Raw genomic sequence first — 25,203 nt, 5'->3', positions numbered from 1 at the left:
ACAACCCCATCCCCATTTCAGGTTCGCTCCTCCAGAAAGCAGAACAAGAGACAGAGTTTAGGCTTCAGGAAGTTGATTAAGTAGACCTGATAAAGCAGGTGCTGGAAGTAAGGAGAGGAAAGATCAGTACTTGAGTGGACTGCTATGGTCAGCTTGTGAGCAGGGTGGCTTGTACCTCCCTCTTCCAGGACCATGGATTTTCCTGTACTTCCTTGGTCTTACCGTCACAGAGCTGAGTGGCCCCTGTCCTTAGCCTGAGGTAGGAGGCTAGGAATCTGAGCTTGCATGGGCCCATCCACCTACTACCAGTGCCACCAAGTCCAGAGCTGACCGTGAATGTGCCCAGAGACACCAAAAGCATATGTCCCCTGAAGCATGCTGGAGTGAGTCCTTACCTGCCCTGGTGACAATCTTGAAAGCCATCCAAGTGTATTTGTTTAAAAGGAAAAGCTGGCCACCCCCACACAGTTATGACCATCAAAGAGACAAGATTATATGTCAGCGATTTCTCAGCAACTTCCTGTGACTAAGAGCTGGAGCAAGAGGCCCTCCACCAGCCGTGGCACTCATAGGGTTCTTAAGTCCCCCTTTCCATGGGTGGCTGGCTTCTCTCAGTCATCTTAAAGCTCCGTGAGGCACCAGGTCATCCGGGGTGAACCCATGCTCAGTCTCTTATGAAGTTTCTCTTTTCACAGAGGTCCTTGAGAAGTCCTACTGACCTTCCCTCTTCCAGTGGGACAGCTAACAATGCCAGTGTCTGCCACCCAGACTCCTGGTCTTGTGCATCAGGACATTAAGGGGCAACTACTAGCCTAAGGCTTTCCACATTGTAGTGGGACCTAGGGGCGTCTCATCTTATGGCCTCTCATTGGTGGGATCTGGATAAGCCACATCACCTACAGGGTCTGGCACTTTTGCATAAAGAAGGATGCAGGGCTACTTGTTCACAAATGAGTATGTGTTTCCACACGGGACACAGCAGAACCAGGGAAATCATTAGGATGATGTTCATGTAGGCAGGGCCTTGTGCATATCACATGACTATAAAGCCGACATATTATGGACTCCAGCTCTCCCAGGAAAATTCCACAGGGACTGTGTGGGACTTTCAGGAGAATTTCAATTATGAGAGTTCTTACACTACAGGAGAACCTGGCCATGCCCCACTGGCACCTCACCAGCTTAGAATCTCAGAAGAAAGTTGTTGACCCCACCTAGGCTTCAGGTTCTTTGTATGTAGCATGGGGATCGGGTGGCACATAAAAACTTTAAGCAAATGTGATGCTCTTATCCTTCATCCCTCATCAGCATCTCCTTCAAACCCAAGGAACCAAGACATGCACATGTGCATACACACACATACATACACACACACACACACACACACACACACATACCACCACTACCATCATCTTAACCATGATCATAACCACAAATTATAGCTGTACAAAGTTGGGAACAATGTTCCAGCCACCCCATCTGGGGTCAGTGCCTAGTGAGGAAGAGGATCCGACTGGACAAGGCATCTCCAAGGTTGAGCACCGAAACCTGGCTCCAAGAAAGGATCAGAAGTTCCTACAGCCCTGACGTTTCTTTCTCACCCTGGGCTCAAAAGAAGGCCAACAAGGGAGACGAAGGTTGCATGGGGCTGCTACTGACTCACAGCATCCTTGGAGGCAGGCCACAAATCATCCTCTCCAGCCTCAACGGGCCCCTCACTAAAACTGGACTAATGATGCCTGTGACTGGCCTTGGCGACAGGATAGTAGAGAGCAGTCATTAGGCTGCTGTCATTGTGCCTTAGCTAATAACATGCTGCACTGGGCGAGGCCAGGAGGACCCTCTGGGGAGCTTTGGGAAAGCACATTCTTCGCTGTCTTCAAAGCATCCCTGAGAAGTAGGTGGGAGGCGAGCGTCCTGGGAAGAGAGGCAAGCGAGGCAGCCTCACGAGATAAGCTCTTGTGCGGCAGAGAGAGTGTGTGAATAAAGGCAGCACAAAGAAGCCTGGGAGAGTCGGTCTGTTCTTCAAAACTGAGGACCAGATGAGAGAACAATGTTAAGGAAGATGTGTTTTGTTCAGGGTTCCAGGGCATGGCCTGGTTTTCTCGATGCTGCCACCAACCCCCCCCCTTGTTGGGGGCAACAAGAACAGCTTCAAGAAAGGTTCATTTGGGCTCACAGCTCAAAGATGAGTCTACTGTGGTAGAGAGGTCATGGTGGCAGAAACAAGAGGCAGGAGGTACACAGAGTCTGCAGTCTGGAAGCATGGAACGGTGCTGCACACGTTTAAAGTATGTCTTCCCATCTCCATGAACCTTGGCTGAACAAGGGCAGTGGTTGGTCTCCCGGGTGCTTCTAGATCCTGTCCAGCTGATGAAAACACTCACACGCGGTTTCATCTATCGCAGTGAGGATGGCAGAACAGACCACATCATGGTGAAAGGAAGCAAAGTGGGATTCAGAAAGGATCCAGGACACAGTCTAGCCTGCAAAGACACTTACAGGGAGCCTATTTCCTCCCACCTCTCCCCTCCTCCCATAATGCCATTCAGTATCATTCGCCAAGGGGTTAACCGATCCATCGATTAGGTCAGAGCCTTCACAGTCTAATTGTTTCCAGAAACTCATCACAGACAAGGCCAACCACCAATGCCTTTCTTAATGCTGCAGGGCTCACAATCAAGATTAAGCATCACATCTGATGACCCAAGAGAGGAAGGCGACAGAAGCTCTGCTTTGGGTGACAGACACACTTGTGTTGAAGCATCTCCTCTGCCAGACAGCCTTGGGACGTTGCCCAGTATGGAGGCTCCTTCATGCAATGGCATTGGTGAGGTGTATCTCTCAGAGTCTGATGAACAAGAAGTTGGTGAAGCCAAATACTGGCACCTAGTAGATGTCAATAAGCCCACTCTTCGGACCATTGTGCTTCCTCCCTAAAGGGAAACTACAACCATGTTGCTAATTGCCAGCTTGGTGGGATCTAAAATCCTTAGCAGACAGACATCTGGACAGAACTGTACAAGACTTTCTAAGGTAGGTTAAGTGACATTTAGAAAGACCCACCCTACACATGGGTGCCACCATTCCACACCTTGGGGTCCCAGACTAAATAAAAAGGAGAAAGCAAGCTGAGGTCCGGTGCTTAGCTCTTTGTTTCCTGACGACAGAGGACATGTGACCATGTGCCTCCTCTCTTGCGACCTTGCCCTCCCCATCATGGTGGACCTTATCCTAGAACTGTGAGCCAAAATAATTCTTCTGTAAGCTGATTTTGCAGAATAGTGTTCTCACAGCAACAGAAGAAGTTAAGTACAATAACACATTCAACAACCGCCACCCCAGATCTGCTTGGGTGGTTTGTTGAATCTTCCCATTGTTTTACCCAACTATTTCATCAGTCTGGATTCAGAAACTGGAGCAGTGCTGGTGACTAGGTTCCCACAGTCATGCTGGGGATGCCTGGCCCTAGCTTCCTGCCCAGGGCAAATGGCAAGAGAGGGTAAGGGAAAGGGAGAGACAGATATTTACTAAGTACCTATTTGGTCCCCCAAGCCTGTGCACATGCCTCAAATACATACCTCCATAATACCTCCCAATAATCTAAGATTTTTCTGTTATTTATCAGAGAAAATGTGGGCTCAGAGAAGTTAAGTAAGTTGCCTAAGGCCACAGAGTTTCTGAGAGGCTGAGCCAAGATCCAAACCAAGGACCTAGAGTCTTCTAAACACAATCTGGTGCCCAAGGCCAGAAATCTGCTAGAGTTGGCATCAGGTTCTGAGACTGTCTTGCCCAATCAATCAGCTTAGAACAGAAGATGCAGGCACTATGGTGAGATCCAGGAAACAGTTTGGGGAAACTGAGATCAAGCCAGAGCTTATGCTGAGAACTTCCTCTTCTACTTGGGTAAGATGCCTGGGGGACGAAGTGGCCAAGCCCTGGGACACTGACCACATACATATTCATGCAGGTCCTTGATTCAGGAGCCTGGAGCCATGAAAGCCAGTGAGTGTAAATTGGTGGCAGTGGTAGCTCTTCCAGTCACACCAGATGTGTCTTCAGTCACTTGTCCATCTAGTTAAAGGCTTTCTGATGTCAGACCTGGGAAAGCAGGCTAGTGCAACGTATGGCCAGACTTCCCAAAGAATGGAAGACATTATCCACACACAGTGCAGTTGGAGAAACAAAAGTTCAAGGAAGTGCCTTGCCAAGGTTACACTGTGGTTGGTGATAGAGTCTAGAGAAAATTCAGAGCAAACCCATTGTTGCTGTTTCTGCACAGGGCAGCAAGGGGTCAAGGGAAGGGGAATTTACCACCAAAGGCAACACACGGCAACTGTGGAAGGCACTGTCTGAACCAGGACATTCCTGGGCGACAAAAGGAGGCATTGTCAATTACTTGAAGACAGCACCCACGAAGACTTCCCAGGCAAATCACGTGTTCACCTATAGCAGGACCTTGTAATTGGCTGCCAGCCAAGAAAAGCAGATGTTATAATCCTGCCTCCACTGGGCAGATTCAGCAACTGAGACTCAGTAGAGAGAATAAAAGCTATAGAACTCACCGGCAGATGCCAAATCAGGGCACAAGCAGAACTTGGGCCTTGCAAGAAGAAAAGACACAGACAATTGTTGAGTGTCAGGGCCACCCAAGAAGGAGTGTGTGGCTGACATCCGTCCTGATTAAGTTCTATCTATGACAAACTAGTAAAAAAGTGTCCACTTTAGTCGAATCAATGACCTGCATGTATCTGTGGTCAGTGTCCCAGGATTGGCCACTTATTCCCCCAGACAACCAAGTAGAAGAGGAAGTCCCCGGCATAAGCTCTGGCTTGATCTCAGTCTCCCCAATTGGGCTCCCAGGAAGCAGAACCAAGTATTGCTGTTTCGGTAGAGAGACGGACAGAAAGGATGTTTTACAGCCAGGAAACGGTGCTGTTCCGTGGCCATTGGGAGATGCGGGAGCCATGGCATGTAGCTTATTCTGAGATACAGTGCAGAGCCTGGCTTCTAGGACAACAGTCTCTGTAAGAGAAGCCCTCTGTTTCCTTCCTCATTTTTCTTCTAAGCTAAGCCAAAAGCAACCAGCAATAGGGCCTGGCATCCGAGAGGGCACTGAGCGACAGAGCAGCTTCAGACAAGGAGGACTGAAGTCAGTGCTGAGACTGTCAGCAGCGATACAAGAAGGAGGTCCAGGCCCTGCCACAACAAGATTGACAGACCACACCCCACCCCACCCACGGGAGGCCATGCCAGCCTCAGCCTTCAGGACAGCAGGAGCACCAAAGGTCCCTGCAATCCCTCCAAGGCCCTGCCTTCAGGGCCAGTTGTCAGATCATCGGCCTTACCTTCCAGCCCTCTGCTTTCTAAGAGTTCCTTCCTCTTTCTGTGTTTACCCCACCCCACCCCCAGCCTGTACCCAGTTATCCCCAGCCCCAGAGCTTGGGGTGACTTTCAGGAACCTGTCATTGTGAAAAACTCTAGCCGCTCCTACCTTGTGTCTCTAGCTGCCGGGAGGGGGAAAAGAAAGGAATAGGTCCTGAGGACCTGTGTAACAAGAGGTCTAGAATAGACCTTCCCATCAAGAGGAAGAGACTATTACAGTCTCCTTCCAGCCCCCTGGCACCAACACCAACACCAACACACACAGATTTCTGAAAGAGTCTGGGGGCAGGGCAGGCACAGGAGATACCCCCAAGTGAGAGTCGTGTGCTAGTCACAGCTTCTGTTGTGGCTTACCTGCAGGACAAGAACTGTCAGCATCATGATGAAGCCAACTGCAGCCCTGCCAATCAATGGCTCACACTTTAAAAACTGTCTGTGTTTAAAATGAGGTTGTGAGTACACTCCTTTTATGTATGGTTTAAAAATAAGGTTGAGAGGTCAGGTAAATTGTCCCCAGAGACACCCTGCTGACAATCAACACTGAAAATGGGACCCAGGCAAGCCAGGGGTGGAAGCCAGTGTTCCCGCTATGTGGCTCCAAGAGACGATTCTAGGTTCCCCATCACTCTGATGACCTCAGCTCCCGATTAAGGATGTTAAGAGCCTACAAAGCTGAGAGAAACATCCAAAATGGATGTTGGGTGTGGTGTGGGAGGAAGCTGATAGACAATCAGAGGCTCTGGAGAAGCCAGTAGCAGAAGGGACATGAAGGGGACCTCTGGAGATGTTTACCATGGGCAGCAGATGGGAGCTTTAGTGGACTTCCCATTTCAAGAGCGTGAGTGAGGCAGCTCTGAGGAGAAGGGTTGGCAGCAGACTCCCGGCTAGGAGCAGCAGGCTCCTGATTTGGCTCTCAGGGAATATGCCTCTGTGCCTGCAAACACAGTGTGGGGGTCAGACTGCTATTGACATCTAGTGGGGAGGATGGCGAAGGCTTCTGGATGCACAACCATGCACAGAGGGAGGCACACACACACACACACACACACACACACACACACACACCCTGGACCACTGAGGGGCCTTGTGGGAGCTGTCAGAATGGGAGGTGTCAATGCCAGCCCCGTGAGCCTGACGAGAGAGCAGGACACAGAGGAGGAAGTTGGCTGTGAAAAATGGAGAGTGGACCCATGAGAGCTAACTGAGCCCAGGGTGAGTCAGATGTGGGGAACCAGGGAATCAGTACTTGCCTCCCACCCCTTCCGCTCCCTCACCTCGGCCCTCTCTTTTCTCATCCCACACCAACCTCTCATTTGCAGAACTGCAGTCACCTCTAAGTGGTTTCTCAGCCTCCTCGAACTGCCCTTTCCTCCCCACACTGATGCTCGAGAAACTGTTCTAAAGTCCCATACTGCTTGGGTTACACTCTCCCCCCCAAATCTTCCTTAGCTCCCCAAGACCCTCAGAATTAACATACACTATATTGACCTATGACCCCACCTTCCCACGAGTCCCAGACATTCCTCGTCTGCTGCGATACGTGCTTTTGATTGATGGTAGCAAGTGCATGTCTTAGTCCCCTGAAGAGGCCCAGTTCCCATCTGTAATCTGTGGTCCTCCTAACACAGGACTTTTCTGATCCACTGTCTTTGGCAGTGAACAGGAAACCAGACACCAGCCCTGAAAACAAGCAGGGAAGAGGCCTTCGGAGAAGGTTTCTTTACTGTGGAAGGCAATCCCTTGACATCTGCTACACAGGTCACACTTACAGATGATTCTGCTCAGCAGCAGCAGCCCTGTCGTCCTACGAGGACATGGCCCCGGCATGACACCGTGGAAGGTAACGTGGCAGATAAGAGAGAAAAGATTTGCATAATTGAAATGACTGCTGAGTGCCCGTACTGACCACGCTGGAAACATCAGGTCTCTGAAAGCCTTCCTGCACAGGACTAGGGTTCTCTATAGCTCGTGACCAAACTGACATCTTGCTCGAGTCTTTGATGTAAACCCCAGCCCCTTCCTTCCCTGGTTCTGACTCATTCTGGCTTCTCACCTTCGGGAAACTTTATCCTTCCCTTAGATAACAATAAAGATATTACTTCCAGTGGATCCCCAGAGCAGAGGCAGTAGCTACCTTCTCTATACCGGACCTGAGCTGCATCTGTGCGCTGCCACCCACCCAGCCTCCACAGGTCTTGTGAGAGAGATCTCTGGTCCACTGTAAGACTGTGAGATTTTTGAGTGGGAAGACCCTATACCTGCGCACTGAATCTCCCAGACTCCCAGGGAGCTGACCAGCCTGCAGCTGGAAGCTCTGGCCTTGACGTCACCACAAAGATGGACTGTAAACCCAGAATTAGAAGCTGAAATAAGTCATTTTCTAAGTTGCTTTTTGTCATAGTATTTTAACACAGGAGAAAGGAAATTAGAACAAGGAATTTGGATGGGTGTGGGAAATGGGGATGTTCTTCCTAGACACCAACTATAGCCTTAAACTGAGCAACTGAAACTTCATTAGAAAAGCTGAGAAATTGAACACCAATAAAGCAATTACCTGGCATACAGGGAGCCCTGAGTTTAATCCCTAACACTGCAAAGTAGATAGATAGATAGATAGATAGATAGATAGATAGATAGATAGATAGATAGATAGATAGATAAAATAATTAAAAGATCGACAGTAGCCAAACATACAAATTATGGCATCAGGAGGCTGAGGCAGGAGGATCATGGGTTAGAGGCCATCCTGGGCTACATAGTATGACTTCAGTCATCCACACACTCCTAAAGATAATGTAAATGTCCAATTTTAGCATTTCTCGGTATTTAGCCAAGGTGAGTCTAGTACGCTGCCATGACATCAGACTTGGTCCCAAAATTGGGACAGATGAAGCAAAAGCCGGATGTGAAGCTAAGGGCTGGAAAGAAGGGTCCTAACCTCCTCCCACTGAAGCCCATCTCATCCCCCCACAGGCCCAGAACTGTCGGAATCCTAGGCATGGTTCCTGAAGCCCTGAGGAGATGGAAGAGTAGTGTGGTGGCGGCGAGGAACACCATCCTCTGTCCCATAGTTCCCAAGCCCTCCTCTCAGAGGGATAGATCAGTGACTGGGGGCCAGCTGTTAAGTTCCTGCACTTGAGTAGAAATCTGGTCAAACAGCTCTTAGCCAAAGCCAGGGAAGGTGAAAGAACGAGCACCAGGAAGGATTGTTCAAAAGGGCATCTGGGGACCAAAGATAATGTAGTGACAAAGCCCCCATCTCCACCACACAGTGGAAGTCCTCTGACAGCAGCTGGTCAAAGAGAGAGTCCATGTCCCCTGTGGGGACTTTTGCAGAGTCACTTCTAGAATGGGGGGGTCAAAAAAAAGTGGCTGTCACCTCCCACGAATGGACCTCAAAAAAAAAAAAAAAGACCAACTCAGCAGCTTCCGTGCCCGTTGTGAAGAGAAGAAGTATCAGGAAATGGGGCTTCGCAAAACTCAAAAGTGCTTACAATCAGCACGAACGGAAAGCCCAGCCTCCAGTTCCCCCTTTGAAGCGATTTCACAAACTGAATTCCTTTCCTTTGACCAACTTTCCCAATCTTCACATATTTACCTTGCGGGGGAGGCTGGCGACACACGCTGAGCCCCACTCCCTCCAGCTGGAATCACTCTGTGGGACCCTTTCAAACACCCCAGCTTCCAAGAGAGCCTCGAACCTCCCAGCAAAGCAAAGTTCTCACCAGTGAGGTGGTACACCACGGTCACCTTTCAAGGGACCGTGATGCTCGCAATGTACAGGTGCAAAAATTGAGGCACTGATGAGATGGGAGCTTACCCCACATTTGCCGTCAGTCTCTGACGGTAGCAGGGTTATCTCTATTAGTACTAAGTATTAACTCTCTCTGAAATAAAAATAAGAAATTCCAGTGTGTGTGTGTGTGTGTGTGTGTGTGTGTGTGTGTGTGTGTGTGTGTGTGTTGTAGTACACATGAGCACACAAGTGTATGTCTATGTTTATGTGCATGCAGGTCAGAGAACAACCTCAAGTGCTTCCCACCTTGATTTTGAGAAAAGACCTCTCACTGGCCTGTAAATCTTCAGTTAGCTAAGGCCGACTGTACAGTAAGCCAGGGAGCAGCCCTTCTCTGCCCAGCACTGGGGATCTAAGCACATATCAACAGACTTGAGGGTTGCAGGTTTTTTAATTTAAAAAAAAAAAAATGTTCTGAGGGATGAAACTTGAAACTCTCAAAACTTACCATCTGGGCTACCACCCCAGCCCTGTTTTATTTTCACTGATAGACAGAGTCCTGGCTAGCCTGGGGAGCTTTTGTGTAGTCCAGTCTAGCCTTGAACTGTCAGCAGTCCTCCTGCCTCCGCCTCCTTAGACTCATGAAGCTGTGTCCAGCTAAGACATTTTAACCTTATTAATTCCCTCCTAAGGATAGCAAAGTCATTGAACATTGTTGTGTGACAAGACTTTAGCTGGAGAGACTTGGACATTTCTTCACCCCAGGTAGGGAAACGAAAGTCCAACTCGGGGAACCAATGGGTTTTATTGAGGGTATTAAAGGAGTATGGATGCGGGGTTATTTGCAGGAGCAGAAATGACTCGGACTTCTGCATCAGCAAGGCCCACCCCAGGATGGCAAACAGTCCACAGAAGGTGGGAAGCACAGTGCACAGCCTGCAGGCAGCTCAGCACATCGGAGAGTGTCTCTTCCAAGTGACTCAGTTGATCTAAACCTCTTCCAGACAGACAGGCTGCTTTCTGCTTCTTCCAAGCCAGAAGTTGGTCTGGTCTCAAAAATCTTCTCTGTAGCTTGGCTTGCCTGAGAGTGACTCTCTCAGCATCTTGACTTGGTAACTCTAGGATTGGGGGGTGGGAGGAGCTTGTGAATCTGGTCAGTTTCAGGGACTTCCTAAAGCTGTTTTGATTGTTTACCTTCCTGCTGAAGGAACCCTGCAGGATAGAATATTCCAATCTATGTGGAAACTGTAACACAACACAAATCTACAAAAGTAATGTCTGTTCATGAAAAATAGTTTTTCAAAATGCAAAATTTAGAGTAGAGACTAATGCTACTTTATCTTTTGCAAATCTGCTATTGGCTTAAAATAAACCAGCTGGATTTTGCTGTCTAATTTTATAATCATTGTGTGGCAGCATACAGTTTAGAATAAAGTTGAAGAAAGTCCTGGGCTCTAACAGGGTTCTCAAAACAGGCTTTAAGATTAACACACACACACACACACACACACACACATACACACTACATCATACTACCTCATTTCTATGAGTCCAAACTCAAATTCCAAAAACTCCACTTGCACAAAGTAGATATTTGATATATTTGTTTAGTGAGTACGTGAGCTGGTCCCGAGCAAAGGTGGGGGAGGGAGGGGAAGTCAAGTCTTAGGTCTGAATAAGGTTTGGCCTTTGTCAGTGCATTTCCATTATGGAAGAATTCCCTGTAGTGAAGAGAGAAAGGAGGGCCACCCATAAACCATTCTCAGACAGGGCTGCTGTGGTGAATGACTATGCAGGGTGAGAAAATCTGGGATGGTGTGTGGGGACCAAAATGCAACCTACGTGCCGTAGGTGGCACTGAAGAAGAGAGGCACTGTCATCGTCTGGGTGTCCCGGTAGCAACCAAGGACTTAGCCCGTATGTGAGTCTCTTAACCTCATATTAGCATGGTGGGGGAGGGATAAACAAGTCTCCAATATGTGGAGCTGGGGCCACGGGACGCTTCATTCAGCAGAGGCAGCAGGCAAAGCTATGGAGAGCTGAAACCCCGACCCTCTTAGCTCCTCGTACATAACCACGGCCTGTCTGGAGCTACTGCAAACAGAGGAAAGAGACTAGAGAGCCCACGGACTGCCACCTGCTACACGGGCAGAGCAGGACCCACAAAAGACCAGGAAGAGCAAGCAACCTGCCTGAGGTTCTTAGCTATGCAGCTGTGCTTCCAAGTCCAGGATAATGTTGTCCCGTGGGAGGCGTTTACCGATGTTCAAAGATGTGTTTGGTAACCGTAGGCCTAAGCAGGCGGTAGGAGTCCCTTGACTTCTCATGGGTAAAAGGCAGAGATGCCATTAAGCATGCTTGAATACACAGGAAACCATCCCTATTCTGCTGCCTGTCAACCCCTCAAGGCATGAGTGGCCAGGCCCACCCCCAGACTACTCTATGGACGGGGCCCAGCTCCTCAAGGGACGCAAGTAGCCATTCCGCTGTCTCCCCCAGACTACTATAAGGGTTGTTTCCAGTCCCTCAAGATTCAGGCAGCTAAGCTCTGTCTTTCAGAGAAGGAAAAAAAACAAACAAACAAACAAATTAAAAAAAAAAAAAAACCACAAGGTCAGGACACAAAATCCCACTAATCCCTGAACTTGCCCAAGCTCAGACCACCCTGAAAAGCTCCCCTGACACCCAAAACACCCTACATAAGGCCTGCCTCCTCTTCCGTTCTTTGCTGCTTCTCTCTCAGACAGAGGCAGCCACCCTCCTGTATCTATTGCAATAAATCTCTGTGTTAGGTTTGTTGTGCCATGTGACTTTGTGGTATTTCCTGGCTCCCAGCCAGGATACCTTTCCCCTCAGAGCTGCAACACTTGTATTGGGGAAACCTTCCCCTCAGAGCTGCAACACTTACCCCTTCCCACACAGCAAAACTGCCCACCTCCCTGCTGAGGCTGAGACATGCCAAGGGATGGGGACAATTTGGGCTCTGATCTCCAATGTAAGGACTAGATGGAGGAGGGAACCTTCCACCTGCCCCCATTCAGTTGGGGGCCCCAAAACTGGACGAACCAGGAACCAAGTGAAAAGAACCATACCCCTCATGTCCAGTGGCTTGCCACCGGTGACCAATAGATGCCTCAGTCTTTCTCTCTACCTGGAACTTCACAGCCAACTGCCACAGTGCAGGTAAAGACATGGTCATATGTGTGGACAGAAGTCGGGGCCCTCACCAAGAAGCCAGAAGGGTTATGGGTAGTAAGGGAGTTTCCCTGCCCCTCCCCCAAAAACGAAGCTTTGGTCATATTTGGATTGCCCCCCCCCCAGGGCTCCCCTCATCAAAAATAAAAAGGGAAGAGTGGACTCAAGTTGTTAAAATAATAATAATACGGACTAACAATGAACATGAGACGCCTTTGAAACTGGCCTCATACTGGCCATGGATAAACTGAATTTTCTCATTTCAAATCATTGTCTTGCCTTGGTCGCAGCTGTTTTCCTCCTTTTTCTTCCTCTTCTTTCTAGTTTGTGTGTGTGTGTGTGTGTGTATGTGTGTGTGTGTGTGTGTGTGTGTATACATATACATATACATATACATATACATATACATATACATATACATATACATATACATATACATNACAAGATCTCTCATAGTCTAGTCTAGCCTCAACCTGGCTGGGCAAATGAAGATGACCTTGAACTCCTGATCTTCATGTTTCTACCTCCCAAGTGCTGGAGTTTCAAGTTTGAGCTACCAAGTCCTGATTCAAATTGTTTTCTGTTGTTGTTGTTGTTGTTGTTGTTGTTGTTGTTGTTGTTGTTGTTGTCAGAGTTTCTCTGTGTAGCCCTAGCTGTCTTGGAACTTGATCTCTACTGTTCTAGAGGATAGACTGGCTTTGAACTCATAGAGATCCACCTGCCTTTGCCTCCCAAGTTCTGAGATTAAAAGTATGTGCCACCACTGCCCGGTTCAAATTGGTTTCTAATACAGGGTGGGAACCGGTGCTCTTGGTACATTGCCCTGAGCATCTGTGCAGTCCTGTTCGTGAGGCTGGACCCTCTGCAGAACTCAGGTTTGGCCTAAGTGCTGGTGTAAGGCAGGTGTGTGTAATGCTGGGCATGGTCACAGGAGGCTTCGGGATGAACTGAGATTTGTGCCATCAAGAGGAAGACGGACAGCTGCTGCCCCACAGACTGCAGTGACAAGTGCAAAGCCCAGGGACGACAGCCCCAAAGAAAGCAGCCCTGGACAGGGTTTGAGGACATACTCTGAGCTAAGGCCCTGGGGTTTGGAGCCTTTCAGGTAGAAAGGCCAGTGAGTCAGGGGGAGGTAAGTTAGGAGGGACTGAGTCACCAGGTGTCCTTCAGCTGACAGGAAGCAAGGTCTCACTGACTTGCTGGGAGGCTTCTGCTCCTGCTCCAGCCAAGCCCTGGCCCATTCCCCACTCCAGCCATTCCTGGGCCCTTTCCTGTCCTCCTGGGTCCTACATATGTCCCAGGCCAGGAGTCACCTTCCCTTCTTGAAACTCGGCTTCCTGGTCTAAGTAAAGACGTTAAGACTTGGACTGTCCTCTGTGTGTTTGTTATAGTTGTGCTGGTTGGTGGCTTGTGGGAATCCTAACAGAGGAAGTGGGGGTTACTTCTGACTCTTTTGCCAGCTTCTGGGACCCTTGTCCTCCTACCGAGCCATAACATGAGGGAAGGTGCCTAATCATATTGTAGCTCCATATGCCATGTTTGCTTGATATCTCTGGGTGGCCTGCCCTTTTCTGAAGGGAACCAGAGGAGGAGTGGGTGGGGAGGGAACAGGTGGGGAAGTGGTAGAGGTGGGAGGAAGAGGTAGGAAGAGGAAACTGTGGTCACGACATAATATATGAGAGAATAGATTAATTTAAAAAAAAAAAAGACTTGGTCTGATGGTAGGGGTATACAATTCTAGCTACTCAGGATTATCAAAAATTCCAAGGTCTATCTGGGCTACAAAGCAATTTCAAAGCCAGCCTCAGCTACTTAGCAATATTCTGTCTCATAATAATAGATGATAGATAGATAGATAGATAGATAGATAGATAGATAGATAGATAGATATGAATGGATGATGATGATAGATAGATAGATAGATAGATAGATAGATAGATAGATAGATGATGGATGGATAGATAGATAGATAGATACACAGACAGATAGAGAGATATGAATGATAGAGATAGATAGATAGATAGATAGATAGATAGATAGATAGATAGATATAAATGGATGATAGATAGATAGACAGATAGATAGATAGATATGAATGGATGATAGATAGATAGATAGAAATGGATGATAGATAGATAGATAGATAGATAGATAGATAGATAGATAGATAGATAGATAGATAGATAGGAATGGATAGGTAGATGATAGAGAGAGATGGATGGATAGATAGATGATAGAAGTGAGGGAAGGAGGGAGGGAGGGAAGAAAGAACAGAGGGAGGGAGGAGGGAGGGGTTGTTGATAACAGATTTACCTCCCGAACTGTTGAAAGATGGCACAGGCCCTGTACAAGGCTGCTGAAGTCCAGCTCAGAAGTCCATACCTTCTTAACAAAAGCCATCTCTGCTGCCTCCTCCTGATCCAAGACACCTCTGGCTGCCTCCAAAGGACCCAGCATGACCTCCTCTCTACCGCAAATGCCCTGAAGGGACCTTACCTTAAACATGATGACAGACCTATCCACTCCTTAGAGCTTGTGTGGAACTGAGTCTTGAGAAAGGCAGGGATAAAGGAAACTGACCTTACCCTGACCAGCTAAAGCTCCTCCAAGTCCCCGGTAGGAGTCACACACATTCCATCTGTACATACTCACCAGGGTTGGGTTCATCTTCACCCCAGCACCTGCCCTTCCCATGGGTATTGCTTCCCCTGTGCCGTGACTTTCTGGGAAGAGAGAAGATGCTCCTGGAAAGCCAGAGAGTACTCGTGCTCGTCCCTCTTCTGCATCAGGACAGTTGACCCAACTGGGAGGAGAACTATTCTGCATTGGGGAAAATGGGGAGTGAAAGAGGAGAGGAGGGTAAGGAAGGGGAGGAGTGGAGGGAGGGGAGAAACAAAATCCTTTGCCTTCTCTTTAATAATCTCACTTCAAGCTATAGGTGGTAGCACACACCTTTATCGCAGCATTCAGGAAGCAGAGGCAGGTGGATCTTTGTGAGCTTGCAACCTAGTCTACATATTGAGTTCCAGACCAGACCCTGTCTAACAAAGAAGAGGAGGAGGAGGAGGAGGAGGAGGAGGAGGAGGAAGAAGAAGAAGAAGAAGAAGAAGAAGAAGAAGAAGAAGAAGAAGAAGAAGAAGAAGAAGAAGAAGAAGAAGAAGAAGAAGAAGAAGAAGAAGAAGAAGAAGAAGAAGAAGAAGAAGAAGAAGAAGAAGAAGAATTATTTCATTTCAAAACCCTGGACTGCAGTGCTCATTTGTCAGGGTTGAGCAATGCCTCTAGGGACCCAGAGGAATACTCAAGGAACATCCTCCAACTGGGGTGACCTAATCAAAGTGACTAATGGCTTTGAAGTGGTTGAGACAGGTTAGCTCACTCACTCACTCACTCACTCACTCACTCACTCACTTACACAGGACCAGAGGAACTAGAGAAAGAATTCAGGCCCTCAGTCATAGCACTCATCTTACTATGATGACGATGACGACGACGACGACGACGACGACGACGACGACGACGACGACGACGACGACGACGATGACGACGACGGCTACTCCCCTCCCCTCAGGATTAAGTAGCACCTGCCCTGCAAGACTTACAGATAGATGGGAGTGCCCAGAAGGCTTGAGGAGGGCACATCTTCAGTAGGAAGAGTGGGGAAAGCGGATCCTCCCCATGAGCCCCCCCCCAATACCCTCTTCAGAATCTCCTCCAGGGTCAAGGGTGTGGGAATTCGGGGCATGCTGAAGCCAGGGATTCAAGGAACAGGAGCACAGAGCAGGACTGAGACTCCACTGAAGGAGAAAAATTCGCCTAGGCATAAGCAAAAGAAACAGAGAGTTGGCCAACGAGAGGATTAAGAGAGTAGGGGACAGGCCAGGGGCATGGGGACACACCTTTAATTCCAGCACTTGGGAAGCAGAGGCAGGCAGATATCTGTCAGGTCAAGCCAGCCTGGTCTACAAAGAGAGTTCCGGGACAGGCAGGGCTACATGGAGAAACACTGTCTGGGAAAACCAAAGAGTGAGAGAAAGAGAGAGTGAGGGCAAGGCGGGGGGGGGGGTTGTTGGGGGGGACTCAGGGTTGACCCTGAGGAAAGAAAGTTAGAGAGAGAAACAGAGGCAGAATTCCAACATCCTTGAGAGGCAGCCACAGAGATGGCTGGGTAGGGCCCTGGGGAATGTCATGAGCTGGGACAGTTGAACTTTGCTTAGCTGGCCTAGGGGAACAGTACTTATCCCACAGTGACCCAGTGTCCACACAGAAAGTGCACATATGTGGAAGGAAAGAAATGTAGGATACAGGTAAGGGTGGAGACTAGGATCTCACATGTTTGGTCTGCCATTGCCTTTAGTTAGCTGATAAAGCAATGGATGTCCTTAAGGCTTTTCCATACATCCCACATTATGACTACCCCACCTCCCATCCTCACATGAGCCTTTAACCCAGTGTTCATATCACACGTGTGCTGTCTGTGGAATTATATCTGGCCCGTACGGGGCAGAATGGTCCCTGATAATATCAGGGACTTAAAGACACATTCAGTCCACAGCGTACCATGCCCCTGTGCCTCTCTTTGCACTTTCATGTCTTGTGTCTTGGAGTGAAGGAGTCCTTATGTCCTCCTACCTGTGTATCTCTAGGTATAGGTTTCATGTATCTGTCACAGCCTGTCCCTAATATCCATGATAATAGCAATACATTTCTGGTGACAGTTTGGGGCAGTTTCTTCCCTTGTCTCCCAGATCCCATCTGTGTCTCGGGTCTCAGGAAAGCCTAAAGGGTGTTGGCTTCATTCTGCCCTCAGACAACCTTAGAACCAGAAAATACCTAGGGAATAATGACTTGGCTCAAAACTCCTCTTTAGGAACAGAGAAAATATGGTGAACATTATGGGAGAGGAGAGAGGTTTCAATAAGGAAAAGAGAATACAGGTCATTGAGAGATCTAGATTAGTACTAGCTGACACCCTGGCCACCAGCCACATATTGTGACAAAGCACTGGGAAAGTGACCTCTCAGAATGAGGTAAGCTGTGAGTCCACACTGGGGGTGGGGGATCATATTGGGGAAGGGGAAAAGGCCAGTAACTGTGGGTCAAAATTATAATATTTTGTATATATTCAGTTGTTACCAAAATTAATTTTTTTAAGTTTTGAAGATGTGACTACTACACCTGGATTTATGAGTATCCCTACATTGAGTATACACTCACCTAGAGGTCTCCGGGGGGAAAAAACATATCATTTTGTCTCTGAGCCTTAATTTCCCAAGACATAAAATGGGTGCAATAGTGCAATAATGCCTGGCTCTTGTGAATGTTGTAAGAATTAACTGAATATAGGAATGTGGCTTGAAATACTCAAAAGGTATTGAATGAGGCACTTGGTGGTGATAGGAGAGGAAGTGTGGTCACAATGGTGGTGGTGGTGGTGGCATTGATAATAGCAGCCAGGATATGTCAGTGCGAGCAGCGATGGTGTTATTGGTGATGGTGTTGGTGGTACCGTGAGTGGTACTGATGGTGATGGTGTTGGTGGTGATAGTAACAGGGTTAGCAGTGATAGCAGTGGTAGGGTTGATGTATTGATGATGGTGACGGGGCGCGGGGGGGGGGGGGTATTTTGATGGTGAGTTTGGTCGTTGTGATGGTGATGACGGTGACAGACAAGGCAGTGACAGACAGGGCAGTGAAAGTATCGCTGATGGTGGTGGTAGTTGTGGAAGATAAAGCAATACAAGTGGTGGTTGAGGTCTCAGTGACTCAGACCCTGGCCAAAAGGGAGAAACAGAAACCATGAAGACTTTCTAACGATCTGACATTCCAGGAAACACTCGCAGGGGCTATCCCTGACTATGGGCACCGCAGACAGACACCACCCACCATGATTTCAGTGCTGGATTAGAACTGACCCCTGTTCCCAGCCCCGCAGACCCACACCAAACTTTTCAAAAGCCCAAGTCACCCCCCTTCTCTCCATGTGTCCAGACCTCTCCCCTGTGACCTACCCACAAGCCCCTAACCAACTCCAAATCCTGCCAACACCTGAGGCAGCTTCCTCCAAGGCAGCAGGAAGCCCACTGCTGCCCGGAGGCAGCCATCTGTACTCAGACCACAGCACCTCAATCAGGATTTCCCAACTCTGCTTTTGCTCTGCTCATTGCCAGAGTCCCAGGGGTCCCCAGAGCTCCAAAAAATAGAAAAGGGCCCCAAATTTGGCCTGAAGGGACCAGCTCCCTCCTGGGACCATCCCCCAGAGCAATCACTGTTGCAACGGTGGTCTCGTAACCTTCATTTACAAACTGGGTTAGGCAAGCTGCTTTTGCGTGATGGAGCTATCTTGAGTAAATAGCATCCTATGTCCCCTGCCGGTCACTTGCTCAAGATATGGCTGGACATTGCATTAGAGCCACTGACACACAGAGTTTTGAAAATGAAAACAGGCTCTCTGACTGATGATCAGATAATGTTTAACTCATTCACGATTGCACCCAGCTTTCCCAAGGCCCCAGACCACAGAAGGAGTGTTGCCACAGTGCAGGCAGAAGATGCTGGGCATAGTTAGAATCTCAGATCCCCGAGCCCTGGGACGATGAGGCTTCCAAAGACAAAGGGGTCAGATGGGGTTTACGTTGCCTTGGCCTCAGTAGCCAAATGTGGCCCTCTGGGACTTTCCAGCCTCTTAGATTGACCTGGGGCACAGATCTGACTCCCCAGGGACTGGGAGATTGCATGTCCCTCTTCTGGCTACCTTTCTGGCTGATGCAGACTCTGAGTCTAAAAGAAGGGAAATCGTGAATCTTTTCCTTTTTTTTTTTTTTTTATTATTTATGGTGAGTGTGTGTGTGTGTGTGTGTGTGTGTGTGTGTGTGTGTGTGTGTGTTTAATGCATGGTCTCTCACTGAATCTGGAGCTTACCAAATCTATTAGACTAGTTAGTCAGTGGGCCCAAATGATCCTTCTATCCCAAACTCCCTGACCCCAGAGTTACACAATGCCACCCCTGCCTTCATGTTTTTTTACCCCTGCCTCTCGGGTCCTCGTGGTTATACTGCAAGCACTTTGCCTACCGAGCTGTCTTTCAAGCCCAACATGGGTAGCATTCCTGGCATCTATTGCTGTCTTAGTCAGGCTTTCTATTCCTGCACAAACATCATGACCAAGAAGCAAGTTGGGGAGGAAAGGGTTTATTCGGCTTACTTTTCCATACTGCTGTTGATCACCAAAGGATGCAGGACTGGAACTCAAGCAGATCAGAAAGCAGGAGCTGATACAGAGGCCATGGAGGGATGTTCTTTACTGGCTTGCCTCTCCTGGCTTGCTCAGCCTGCTCTCTTATAGAACCCAAGACTACCAGCGCAGAGATGGCACCACCCACAAGGGGCCCTCCCACCTTGATCACTAATTGAGAAAATGCCCTACAACTGGATCTCATGGAGGCATTTCCCCAACTAAAGCTCCTTTCTCTGTGATAACTCAAGCTGTGTCAAGTTGACATAAAGCTAGCCAGTACAAATGCCTTGTAAAAAGACCTGCATCATGTTGGCTGAACTGGCAAAGATCCGCTCATTTCTCACAGTCCTTCTGATCGTCAAATCAGCTCTCCTGCTGCCCTTGCTTCAGCCTGAAAACACATTAGCTTGTGTTTGCCGGCTGGTCAATTGGAACAGAAGACCAAGATGGTCTCACTCATGAGCTTGGTGGGTAGTGCTAGGCTGTTGCTGGGACCTCTTGGTTCTCCTTATAGCCTCTCAGCCTCCACAGTGGTCTCGGGAAACTGGTCCAAACAGTAAAGACGAAAGAGCCGTGAAGGACTACGAGCTACGATTCAAGAAGTGAGGAACAGACTCTGGCTCCTGATAGGAGTAGGAGTTGCTGTGAAATCTGTTTTTCAAGCTATTGCAAGGCGTGAGAGTCGCAATGGAGTCCGTGGAAATCTCCCCACCGTTAGAAAACACATTCGCTGTATATTCCAAAGCTACAGTCTAGACTCACCGGATGACAAAAGGACTTTTGGCTGACTTGCGGACCCATGTGATCTTATGGGCTTCCGTGGAGTTTTGTATCCACTGCAGCGTTTGGCTGAATTTTTAAGACATTTTGGGTAAGATTCTGAGGATGTGGCTCAGAAGAAAACTGTTTCCCTAAGCATGCAGAGAATCCTAGTTCCAGCTCCAGCACTGGGGCCGGCGGTAGGGGAAGTCAGGTGGTCAGGTTACTCTTCTTGTTGCTGTGAACAAATACCTGACAAGAAGTGACTTATTTTGGCTTACAGTTTAAGGGGAATGGTCTATCATGACAGGGAAGATACAGGTGGTAGGCAGTTGCGTGGTGGCAGGACCATGTGTGTCAAGTTCAGTGGACCAGTTGGCATAGAGGGTCTGGGGCCAGAAGTGGGGCTAGGCTATAATGCTGAATGTCTGCCTCTCATCCCACTTCCTCCAGCTAAACATCACCTCCCAAAGATTCCACAACCTCCCCCAAACAGGGTTGTCCGTAGGAAGCCAAATGTTCAAATACATGAGTTTTATAGAGAATACTGTATATTCAAACCATAACACTTGGGAAGTATTTTCAAATCCCCAGTCCCTGGCTTCACCCAAGACCTGTTAGGTAATAATGAGATGAAGCAGACAGAAGTGGCCTGGGAATCTGCACTTCCGATGGCTCTCGCTGTGAATTATGATTCACAGCCAGGGTGAAGGCGTTCAGGCTTAGCAGACAAGACTTACAGGAAAGAACACTAATCTGGGATGTGGAACGAAGTGGAGCAGACATGAAATTGTCTTTAGGGAAAGACTCCTGCTCCCAATTACAGAGCTTCGCACTGAGGTCTAGAAGTTAAGAAGGTCTAGACCCCTCCCGACACTGTCGGCAGTGCTCCGTGTGCTCAGTGGTATTCGGTTGCGTTTGCAGCAGAATGTGCTCACCCTTCACAGCCCCATGAAGTGAATGCTATCAGAAGGCCCACTTTATAGGTAGGCAAAATAAGTTTATAAGAGGTTTCACAATTTGCCCAAAGTCACCTAGCCAATAAAGACAGAACTGGTCATTCAATCCCAGGCTACCTAACTTCAGAGGATAGGGTCTTTAATAATTAGACTAGGTGCCTCAACCGCGTGTTCAGAGGTCACCCTCCTAAGGGTCACCAACCATGCCAGATCACAAACAACCTACCCAGAAAAGTGCCAGGCAGCATTCTGCGTTTCGATGACCAGTCCTAAGCCAGTGTCTCTCAGCTCAGGTGTTCATATTTCAAACCACTTGGGCAGATAGTTTTAAACAGGGATGCTCTATTCTCAAAGTATTGTATGCACTTCTTTGGGTAGGGTCCAGTCATAGAAGTATTCTAAAGACTTCCAGATAATCCTAGTGCATACCAACCAGAGTTCAGAAAGATGATATAACATGTTTGCCCTCAAATGTGGAGGGGATGTGGAGTTCCTGGAGATGGATAGAAATACTCTTTAATACAGTTAAAGGGCCACAGCCTTTGTTAAAGGGCCACAGCACTACAAAGGCTGAGAACCGCTGCACCGTACAGTGAGACAGATCAAGTGCTCTAGACAGCTCATTCTTTGAACAAAGCAACTCCTACAGTGACTATTAGTCAGGTCTGGCTCTGACCTCATGGCCCAGTCACCACCCAAAGGTACTACCTCTCAACTGCCATCCACACAGGACTTCAGAGAGTAATTTTCAACACATGAAAGGGCTTGCATACACCAGAGCACCCACCAATACCTACAGCTACTCACATGGTTGCCAGGCTCCAGCCTGTGGGGCTTTCCAGAGCCTTCACATGAGGAGCTTAAGGCGCAGGTACCCACGCAAGCAAGTTGGACAGTGATCTCAGGGTCACAGGTATGTAGTACACTGAACATTTCACCCCATGAGAATCCCTTACCTGCTGTCCTGAGCACCTTAGGACTTCCTGTTTACGCAATGTCACTCTTGGTGTTTCCAGCCAGCACTGTGTCAACAGTGCCTCCATTTTACCAACGGTCACACTAAAGCTCGGAGAACTTTAAAACTAAAGAAGAGCCCCAAACCAAAACCAGTGTTTGGACAGGATCCACCGCTCATTCCACCTGGAGGCCTGGACCCTTGGTCCCACCTTGCTTGGATGAAACTCTCCGCTTAACTGCAAGCTGCAGAGCTTGTGGTTCTGTGTTTGAGCAAGCCACAAGCCAGTAGACCATATATGGGTTCTCGTTGTGTGCTACGCAAAGACAATACTCCCCAATGTAGAAGACAAACCTATGTCTGCTTTGCGGATATCCTAAGACAGAATATGACTTCTCTCTGCTTTCTTTCCTCCTGTCTGAACATCTAAGACAGGTGGAGATTGGAAGCCTGCTGTCCAGTTGTGGCTGCCTGAACAAAATTGAGTCAGTAAACATTCCAGCATGGAGGAGGAGGCACTCACCAGTCCCCGTCCCTTACTGAGGTGCTAGTGACAGTCTAATGGCTTCTGGGGAAGGGAGAGTCATTAGTCTTTAAGGATGTGGCCTCTGGTGAGCATGGCCTCATAACCATGAGTATATGAGAAACACAAACTGGACTCAGTAGGTTATAAAATATAAAAAGACAAAATTAGGAGGAAGGAGGGGGTCGAAAGATGGATCTAGGAGGAGTTAGGGAGAGGAGTGGGGAATATTGTCAAAATATATGATATGCATGCAGGCAATTGGTTAAGAATAAAAATTCTCTCTCTCCCTAGCCACCCACACACCCTGACATGCCAGACACAGAGAGCTGGGCCACAAATAGACCCTCACTAAAATTCAGTCAGTCAGTTAAGAACCCCCAAAGCCCTAGAAGAACAGCACAGCTAGGATCTAACTTTAGAGATTAGGAAACAAAATACAGAAGTTAACCCAGGATCAAAGGAGTAGCAAGAGGCAGATAGGGATTTGAACCAAGATCATAGGGCTACAGAAGATTGGGGATTTTTTTTCATTTGGTTGGTTGGTTGGTTGGTTGGTTGGTTAGGTTTGTGTGTGTGTGTGTGTGTGTGTGTGTGTGTGTGTGTGTGTGAGAGTGAGAGAGAGAGAGAGATAGAGAGAGAGGTAGAGAGATGTAGAATACTAAGGTTCTCATAGACCACATGTGTGCAATGTCCAATGTGACCAGAAGACAGCATCTCACCCCCTGGAACTAGAGTTAGAGATGGTCGTCAGCCGCCATATTGGAGGCCAGAACCAAAGCTGAATTCTCTGCAAGAACAAGTGCTCGCAACCAATGAACCATCTCTCCAGGCCCTGGGTTCTTGTTTCTGACCACTGTGGCTTCGCAAACAGTGCCTGCGTGGGTTTCTGTTACCAAGCCCACCAACCTGGAACTACCCCAAGCAGGATACAAAGGAGACATCTCACACACCAGTGACTTCTCAATCCACACAACAACCACGTGAACGGAAACCATTTTCTGGAACAGAAATCGCAGTACTCACGAGCCTACACAGACACCCACATCAGGACCTGTCAGGAAGGCTGTGGGAGATGTCCGGCAGACTCTCCACAAAAGCCCAGCCTCAGTGCTGAGTATTCTGATCTCATCGCTTCTGAGGAGATGACTGTCTTGAGTAACTGTGGGCCTAGAGCCCAGCTTCTAGACTGCAATGCCAGGTGCCTCACAAGTAGCCACTGGAAGCTCCAGGCCTGGTGCAGCAGCCCCGACTCCCTTGTATGGCAGTCTTCTCGTCTCTTCTCATTGACAGCTGAGAGCAAAGTATACACAGTCATTCCAACCCTGCAGGGTTTGGCAGTGCATTATGAACTAGAGAGAACCTGAAGCTTGGGAAAGATGCTCATGGTCTGTGCCTTTTGCCACTGTGCTCAAAATACAGAAGAACTTGGGCCAGTGAGATAGCTTAGCACATAAAGTCATAGAGTCAAGCCTGATGACCTTCCTTAGTTCATTCAGTTCCCAAGTTTCACATGGTGGGAGGAGAAAGCTGACTCCCTCAAGTTGTCCTTTGACCTCAGTGTGTGTTTGGTGCCACCATGCACATGTGCACAGACACCGATAAATAAATAAATATAATTTAAAAATCTATTGCTTAGTGGCAGAACTTGGCAGAGAGCATCGTGTCACTGGATTCCTTCCAAGACTCTCTAAGGGAGATTCAGCAGGAATTCTAGAAAACAAAGATGCAGGTCACGTGAGGAGTGGGCCAGCCAGGCCAGGCCTCTTACCTTCAGAGAGGATGTGTTTCCGCCTCCAGCTTCCACCCTTTGTCCTGGGTTTTTGCCTGACATCCCCGCATCCTGGTTCCAGGAAGAGAAAGATGGACATCTCTACTTTCTGAAGCTCACTCAAGGAGGACTCCTGGGGTCACCAGGGGACCTATTTTTGTGCAAATAAAAAAAGCCAAGTCTTGGCCAGTGACTATGCTAAAGGCTGAGAGCTAAAACATCCAGAAGCCAGTTCCAGCCTGCTAGGCAGATGATGGGACCTGCTGCCACAGCAGGGACACGTGAGGCTGTACTCTGAGAGAGCCAGCATTCCAGAGCATCAGGCAGGATGTCCCCAAGGTGGATGCTCTCAAGGCACCAGGCATTGCTCTAAGGGCTGTGGTCTTGAACCTGGGCCACAAGCGCTCTGATGGTTGTCCCAGGAAGAGATGGGATCTGAGGAGCACTGCTTACCAAAATCCAGCAGATGCTTGGCTGTTCTCTAGGATCCCACCAGAGCCCCAAGATCCTGGGCCCTGCCCTCTCTGCCCTTTCCCAATCCTCATGTTGCAATCAGTTCGCCTGACCCAGTAACCATCTGCAGCCTGAGGAAAGCCCATCATCTTCGCCCTTTTCCATGTGTTTCAAAAAAAGGAGCCTAGGGCAGTGGGGGAGGGGTCTAGGCATCACATGAGTTCTGGCCACAGC

Source organism: Mus pahari, chromosome 17 (genome assembly GCF_900095145.1).
Source record: "Mus pahari chromosome 17, PAHARI_EIJ_v1.1, whole genome shotgun sequence".
NCBI lineage: Eukaryota > Metazoa > Chordata > Mammalia > Rodentia > Muridae > Mus > Mus pahari.
Note: the sequence above shows the minus strand (reverse complement) of the source record.